Raw genomic sequence first — 9173 nt, 5'->3', positions numbered from 1 at the left:
GAGCAACTAACAACGCTTTCCTCCAGGATATGGATCTTACTTCTCTTTCCCTTAAGTGTGGGCTGGACTTAGCAACTCACTTCTAAAGAAGACAGTGTGGAAAAATAGTAACTTTGCTGTGGAGAAACCTGGGGCAGACACCACCTTAACTAGTGATCAAGGTTGACATTATCAGTAATAAGTCAGGTTGATATCTATATTCCCTTGGATTTGATACCTACACACAGAACAATATATGCAGTATGACTCCTTCTCTTTATCTATATACTTGTCTCAGTTTAGGGATATGTATGTGTAAGAATATTCAGGAACATATAGAAGAGTTTTGGGAGGAAATAGACCAAACTATTAACAATGGTTTATTTGGGAACGAAAAGTGCTATTGGAAGAAAAGGGGCAGGTGAAGGAGTATTTTTACTCTTCATTCTATACCTTTCTGTATTGTTTTATGATTTTGCAGCAATCATTTTTGTCATTTTTACTAATTAAAAGAAATGGAATGTTCTCAAAGAAAGAGTGTGAGTTCTGTGGAGGAGTTTGTAAATGTTTACTCTATTATCTCCTGTTCCCCACTAAGTATGAAGAAATTCTCTCATAAAGGATCTTTTGAAGATCTTTCCTGATTAGTCATTCTTTACTTTCAGTTATTTTCAAAACACCTGACTCCCACCAACACACTTTAATGGTACTTTTAAATCTGAATGTTCATTTCACAAGTATAAATTTTAATGTTTTTTCTACCAGGGATATTAAGGCTTAGTTAGGCAGCAAGTGCCTATGTCTAAACTATTCCACAGGCCTTTTTTTGGCAAATCCAGGATGAGGCATTGATATACATCAGATGTTGAAGTACCTAAGATCTAAATAATGTCAAATGAAAGAAAAATGAACTATAAATGACACATTGTTATATGTGATTATATAACATCAAAGTCTCTTGATGTCAAGATGGTAAAGTGTGAATTTATGTTTCCCTCTAATGACATATAGCAGAGAAGGCAATGGCACCCCACTCCAGTACTCTTGCCTGGAAAATCCCATGGACAGAGGAGCCTGGTGGGCTGCAGTCCATGGGGTCGCTATAAGTCGGACACGACTGAGCGACTTCACTTTCACTTTTCACTTTCATGCATTGGAGAAGGAAATGGCAACCCACTCCAGTGTTCTTGCCTGGAGAATCCCAGAGACGGGGAAGCCCGGTGGACTGCCGTCTATGGGGTCGCACAAAGTCGGACACAACTGAAGCAACTTAGCAATGTCATACAGCTAGAATTTTTGGCTATCTTTTTTCACAAAGCTGAATAAATATGTTAATTAACTGAAAAATAATACTGCACTGAATGCAAGATAGTGTTATATGGCAAATGCTATTGGAAAAGATGAATAGGAACTCCCAGGGCACTCGCAAGTGGTCCAAGTCCTAATCTTTGCCCATCCCCAGCTGATGCAAGCAGCAAGTATGTGAATAAGAGAATACATGCCTTACAGACCAGGGGAGTTCCCTGGTGGTCTAGTGGTTAGGACTTGGCACTTCTACTGCCATGGCCCAGATTCAATCCCTGGTCATGGAACTGTACTAATAAAAAAGCAAATAGTACTAAATGTGGGGCAGCCAAGTGAGGGAAAAAAAACAAGCAAACGTCTTACAGACCAAAGAGTCACTGCAGCTAGAATATGAAACCTATGAGAATAACTATAAGGGGAAAGAACATTCTACCTCTTCACTGAATCTCCAAGATATCATTATACTCATATATGAAAATAGGTATTAATCTATATGAACCTCAGATGTCAGCCGTATCACCTTGCCTATAACATTGAGATAAGAGTGGCTAAAACATTACTCCAGATTTTCTGCAATATCCAACCGTGTACCCAAGATGTCTGATATCCCAGAGGGATATCTTCTCACAGTTACCAACAGCTCCAAGCTTTGGCTTTCCCTGAACTAAGTGGTTCAGATTATGTGTTGTTGTATCTGCACAACTCCCTGTCCCTGTTCTGAACCATGAAATTTAGCACCACTTTCTAATTTCTACAGGGGAGAAAACATTCCCACAAAGGCTTTGTGTTTTAATAGCTTTCCCTTAAAGTTTTCAGAGATGAATGGTGTTATTCTACAGGTAACTTAAAATACAGAGTTAGATGTCCATGACATTCAAATGACCTTCTGCCATTATACTAAAATTGCCACTTCCACTTCAGCCTACCTCCAGGCCTCACCCCTTCTCGCCCTCATTTTCCTCCTCCCCTCACATTATGAGCATTCTAAAAGTATATAACCTGACAGCCTCTGGAAAATATTTTTAGTACTATTTGCTTTTTTATTAGTACAGATAATATTATAGCTGTTAAAATGGATTTTCTAAGCTTTACTAGTTATGTTACAATCAGTAGATAATAGAAATTCTAAGAAATAGACAATAACTATTTTCTTCTTTCTATAACCTCTTTAATCTTGAAAATTTAACCCAGTGGTTAATGTACTGTAAATAGTTCAATATCATCAGATTGTTTTGGTATTTTAGATTTGCATGAAAGAACAATAATGATTAAATCCATTCCATTCATAATGTTTATGTTTAATGCTGTGAGGAGTTGCAATTTTATCAGCCCATTGAGCACTGAACCTCAATTTGAGTATATAAATCATACTGTAAAACAAAATAATACCCTTCTAAATGTGTTGCTATGTACTATTAATTACATGCTATTAAAATAATTTTGGGCATCATAGTAGATTTACTTTGTAGGTATGAATTTAAATTGTTTGTAAAATGTTTTATAAAAATGACTAATAATGAAATATAAATAATTACATTTTCTTTGTCCTTTTTTATACAGAAGATACACAGGAGCCATGATGTAGATCAAGGCCATACAATGTGTTGAGTGTAATGGATATTATGATAATATAATATACATATAAATGACTGACTTACTGTTGGTATGGTTATTGTCACAGATATGTCAATCATTTTGTCAATGATGCTCAATACGCAAAAACTTGCACATTTTTTAGTGGAGGTTTGAAGTAACATATATACGAATTCAGGAGTATAACTTGATAGTCTAATAGGTTTAGCTTAGGGAGGTGGGTCTATCCAGGCAGAGAACAGCATAAAGAAAATCATGAAAAAAAAAAAAGAAGAAAAGCGTGAACACATATTAGGAATCAAGAATTCAATAGTTCAGAATTCCTGACCATTGGCAAATAATGCAATATAACATTAGAGTTCTGGGGTAATCTGGCATTATAGAAATAATGATACTGAAGTCTTTTAAAGGTTAGGGAAGAGATACTGAAGTAAGGTAAATGTAACCAGAGTGATTCACTTAGGAGTCATTGGTTTGTTTCTAATTTGACCAGATTGGAGACCAGCAGAGCTGTTGTCTTGAGAAGAAAAGTGATCTGATTCCTCCCATGACTACCATCAAAATACAGAGGCCGAAGCTATTACAAAGACATCTAGGCATCTTAGTAGGAAGACATGAGGTGATGGATACATAGCCTTCCTCTTACGCCCCACTACCCTTTGCTGTCCCCATCAAAACTGGGATTCACCTACTTCACATAATCCACTGCCAAACTCATATACAAAACATCAACTCAATCCAATCGAGCAAGAATGCTTATATTTTGGATGTGATACCTTAAGAAAATGAACTTTGTTTGAGGATAGCATACTATTCCTAATGGCATAGATTAATTGCTCATGAGTCTAGTCACAAATTGAGAATTTTTGTGTTTCATTCAGTTACATGAGCAGCTTTAACCTTAACAGTGACAGAAGAAAACATCATTTACTAATGCATTCTCTATGATGCCTAGGAAAACATCCTACAGAATATCTTGTATATAAGCCATAATGTTTCACTTTATTTTGCATAAGCTTGAAATCTAAAGTGGACTCCATAACTTCTTGATGATAAGAAAATCCTTGCTCAACAAAGAACAAAGGAGTCCATAAATTCAACATTTCAGTATACAGATTAAATATTTTAAAATAAAATGTTATATCAGATCAGATCAGATCAAATCAGTCACTCAGTCGTGTCCAACTCTTTGCGACCCCATGAATCGCAGCACACCAGGCCTCCCTGTCCATCACCAACTCCCGGAGTTCACTGAGACTCACGTCCATCGAGTCAGTGATGCCATCCAGCCATCTCATCCTCTGTCATCCCCTTCTCCTCCTGCCCCCAATCCCTCCCAGCATCAGAGTCTTTTCCAATGAGTCAACTCTGGAGTTTCAGCTTTAGCATCATTCCTTCCAAAGAAATCCCAGGGCTGATCTCCTTCAGAATGGACTGGTTGGATCTCCTTGCAGTCCAAGGGACTCTCAAGAGTCTTCTCCAACACCACAGTTCAAAAGCATCAATTCTTCGGTGCTCAGCTTTCTTCACAGTCCAACTCTCACATCCATACATGACCACAGGAAAAGCCAAAACTCTCTTATAGCTCCTCTATATTTTAAAGTAAATTATAATAAACACTGCTTAGGAACTTGTGACATGTATCTAATAACTGTCTTCACACAGAAGTTAAAGAATAAGTCAGAGTTAAGGAATAAATCAAACACTTGAAATAGGACAAATATAATTATTCCTCTCCTTAAAGGCTTTTTGTTTAAGATCAGTTTTCTAGTAGTTGTACTTGGAAAGTTGTTGCTAAGTGCAATAATTTTGTTTCAAGATAGGAATATATTTCAATAATATCGATTGCTATTTAACTGAACAAAGAGTAAAATATTTGCACTGAAGCATATTTTTATGCTATGTAAAATCTAGATTTTAGATTTTTTTAATCTTAAGATTATAAAATATATTTTGGCTTAGTGAATATCTTCCTAATAAGTTGTGTCTTCTTTACAAAAGAAAAGACAACATCTTAGGGCATCCAAAATACTGTAGACACTCAATGAAGATGAAAGCTGACAACTTAGAGCAGTGGTCCCCATCCTATTTGGCACCAGGGACCAGTTTTGTGGAAAACAGTGTTTCCATGGATCAGGAGTGGGGGAAGGTTTCAGGATGATTCAACCACATTGCATTTATCGTGCACTTTATTTCTATCACTGTTACTTCAGTTCTACCTCAGATCATCAGACATTAGATCCTGAAGGTTGGGTATCCCTGCCTTAGAGGAAAATTTCTTTTTATTACCCATGAACTTTCAACATTAATAAAGGCAATCATTTTTAAAAGGAGATGGGTGGAGTAGGGAGAAGAGATGACTCACTGACATAAGGATAATAACTAGTTTTTTATTATTGTTTTGACTCTTCTGTGCTCCTTTGCTATCTAGACTATTCATTGTTTCACTAGGCTCTAATGTTACATATTTCCCTCCTAAGGCCTTAATTTTGTTTCTAGGTTAAGAATAAAGAGGCGTTTTTAAAAGAAGTAGTCCAACAAATGGTGCTAGATACTACCCAAGGCAATCTACAGATTCAGTGCAATCCATATCAAAATAACAATGACATTTTACACAGAACTAGAACAATAATTTTAAAATGTGTATGGAAACATGAAAGACACTGAATAGCCAAAATAATCTTGAGAAAGAACAACAGAGTTGGAAAAATCACACTCCCTGACTTCAGACTATACCACAAAGCTACAGTTATCAAAACAGTATGGTACTATCATAAAAACAGACACATAGATCAATGGAACAGAATAGAGAGCCCAGAAGTAAACTCACACTGTGGCCAATTAATCTACAACAAAGAAGCAAGACTATACAACGGAGAAACAGAAGTCTCTTCAATAAGTAGCACTGGGAAAACTGGACAGCTGCATGTAAAAGAATGAAATTAGAATGTTCTCTAACACCATATACAAAAATAAACTCAAAATGGATTAAAGATCTAAATTTAAGACCAGAAACAATAAAACTCCTAGAGAAAAAGACAGTATACTGATTGACATAAATCATAGCAATATTTTTGTGAATCTGTCTCCTAAAGCAAAAATAAACAAATGGGACCTAATTAGACTTAAAAGCTTGTTCACAGTAAAGGAAACTATCAAAAAGACAACATATGAAATGGGAGAAAATATTTTCAGAGATATAACCAATAAGAAGTTAATATCTATATCTATCTATATCTATATCTATATCTATATAGATAGATTTTTTTTTTAACCAAAACAAAAATAATGAAAAAAAAATCTGCTGTGATAGAAAGCAAACAACTTGTTTCCAGGACTTGCAGTTGATTTCAAAAGGGCAAGAAAAAACTTTTTGGGGTGATGGAAATGGTCTGTAGCTTCATAATGGAAATGGTTACATGGATGCATACACTTGTCAAAATTCATCAAAGAGTACACCTAAAATAGGTAGATTTTATTATATGTAAATCATATCTCAATAAAATTGATTTAAAAAGTAAAAACACACACAAAAAAACTTTACTTATGAAGGCAGGAGAAAAAAAGAGTCTGGGAAACAAAGAATATGAAGGTCCAGTTAAAAGGACCAAAAAATAGTCATTTCAACCTTCATTTCAAAGGTCCTACTGAGATGTCAGTGTATTAATTTAATAGTGCTATAATAAACTGTCTCCACCTTAGATGTTTAAAACAATACAAACTTAATGTTTCACAGTGTTTTCTGTGGGTCAAGAGTCTTGGCAGAATTATTTCTCAGAGTCTTACCTGAAATCAAGATGTCAGCAGGGATGTGATCTCATCTGAGGTTTGGGGACTTCTTCTGGGCTTATTCAGGTTCCTTGACAGAATTGGTTCCTTGTGGGTGGATAACAGGAGTTACTGTTTTCTTGCTGGCTCTTAGCTCTTAAAGGTTGCCTTCAGTTCCTAGCTATGTAGATCTATCACAACTTGGAGACTATTTCATTAAAGCCATCAATAAAATCTAGTTTCAGGGCTCACCTGATAAGTTCAGGCCCACCAAGGATAGTCTCCCTTTTTCCTAATTCAAAGGGCATTAATTGCATCTGCAAAACTCCTTCATCTTTGCTACACCACACAGTCTAACCATAGAACTGATATCCTTTCATATTCATAGGTTCTTCCACACTCAAGGGGGGAGGGAGTACATAAGGTATGTATACCAGGAGTGGTAATCTTAGAGGCCACCTGGGACTATGCCTATGGCCCTCAACAATTCATGCCTCTCCCAAAGGAAAACAAAAAACAACAACAACAAAAAAATGTTCTCTCCTTCCCAGGGTTTCTCTCTCATCACATTACAGCATCAGTTCAAAATCCAGGATCTCATCATCGAAATCATTTACATCTGAGCAAATGAAGCTCCTGAATATTCACAGGAAGGACTGATGTTGAAGCTCAAGCTCCAATACTTTGGCCACCTGACGTGAAGAGCTGACTCATTGGAAAAGACCCTGATGCTGGGAAAAATTGAAGACAAAAGAAGAAGAGGGTGACAGAACAAAGATGGTTGGATAGCATCACCAACTCAATGGACATACGTTTGCGCAAACTAAGGGAGATAATGAAGGACAGTGAAGCCTGGAGTGCTGCAGTCCATGGGGTCACAAAGAAACAGACACTGCCTTATGATCCAGCAATCCCACTGCTGGGCATACACACTGAGGAAACCAGAAGGGAAAGAGACATGTGTACTCCAATGTTCATTGCAGCACTGTTTATAATAGCCAGGACATGGAAGCAACCCAGATGTCCATCAGCAGATGAATGGATAAGAAAGCTTTGGTACATATACACAATGGCGTATTACTCAGCCATTAAAAAGAATACATTTGAATCAGTTTTAATGAGGTGGATGAAACTGGAGCCTATTATACAGAGTGAAGTAAGCCAGAAAGAAAAACACCAATACAGTATACTAACGCATATATATGGAGTTTAGAAAGATGGTAACGATAACCCTGTATGCAAGACAGCAAAAGAGACATTGATGTATAGAACAGTCTTTTGGACTCTGTGGGAGAGGGAGAGGGTGGGATGATTTGGGAGAATGGCTTTGAAATATGTATAATATCATATATGAAACGAGTTGCCAGTCCAGGTTCGATGCACAATACTGGATGCTTGGGGCTGGTGCATTGGGACAACCCAGAGGGATGGTATGGAGAGGGAGGAGGGAGGAGGGTTCAGGATGGGGAACACATGTATACCTGTGGCAGATTCATTTTGATATATGGCAAAACCAATACAATATTGTAAAGTTAAATAAAATAAAATTTAAATTTTAAAAAAATTAAAAAAAAAAAAGAAACAGACACGACTTAGCGACTGAACGACAACAACAGTAAATGAAGCTCCTGGCTATAAGCCATTAAGTGCATTTCCTTGCAGCACAATTCCCCTTGGAGACCTGGGAAACTAAAGACACTAGTGTTCCCAAGACTCCCATCATACAATGGTGGGACAGTCAGAGGAGAACAGAGACATTTCACTTCAACAGGGGGGTAGAGGGAAGGTACAAATGAAGGACTGGCATATAACAATTCTGACATCCATCTGTGCAGATGTTGGGGTTTTATTGCTTAAGTTTTAAGATCTGGAAATAATCTTCCAGGGCTCTCAGACTTTCTACGTTATCCTTGCTTTTTCATTAAATGTAGCACATGTTTGCTGCTGCTGCTGCTAAGTCGTTTCAGTCGTGTCCGACTCTGTGCAACCCATAGACGGCAGCCCACCAGACTTCCCCGCCCCTGGGATTCTCCAGGCAAGAACACTGGAGTGGGTTGCCATTTCCTTTTCCAATGCATGAACGTGAAAAGTCAAAGTGAAGTCGCTCAGTCGTGCCCGACTCTTAGCGACACCATGGACTGCAGCCTAAAAGTCTCCTCTGTCCATGGATTTTCCAGGCAAGAGTACTGGAGTGGCGTGCCATTGCCTTCTTAGGAGAGTAAAAAAAAAAGTTGGTTTTTTTTTTTGCCACACCCTGTAGCTTGCAACATCTTATTAATAGTTCTCTGATCAGGGATCAGACCCGGGGCCCTCAGTACTGGAAGTGCAAAGTCTTAACCAGCAGACGGCCAGGGAAATTTCTTAAGTCTGGATTTTTTTGACAGGGTAGAGAAATGGAAAGAGTAGTTGCGACGAGCTTTAAGGAGGCGAGGAAGGTCACTGAGAAGTCAAGCACCAGCTCCTGGCCAGGGGCCAGCTCGGCTTCTTTCAGCCGCAGAATCCTGCCTGGAGCCGCAAATCCTCAAATC

At 37.7% G+C, this 9173-nt stretch overlaps 1 non-coding gene across 1 annotated transcript; it reads left to right on the top strand.

Moving 5' to 3' along the window:
• Positions 1-1499: 1499 nt before the first annotated feature.
• TRNAR-UCU lies at positions 1500-1571 on the top strand. Its single transcript has one exon. It is a non-coding gene; the product is annotated as a tRNA-Arg (tRNA).
• Positions 1572-9173: the final 7602 nt, after the last annotated feature.

Source organism: Bubalus bubalis, chromosome 2 (assembly GCF_019923935.1).
Source record: "Bubalus bubalis isolate 160015118507 breed Murrah chromosome 2, NDDB_SH_1, whole genome shotgun sequence".
Taxonomy (NCBI): domain Eukaryota; kingdom Metazoa; phylum Chordata; class Mammalia; order Artiodactyla; family Bovidae; genus Bubalus; species Bubalus bubalis.
Note: the sequence above shows the minus strand (reverse complement) of the source record. Positions and strands in the feature narration are given on the sequence as shown.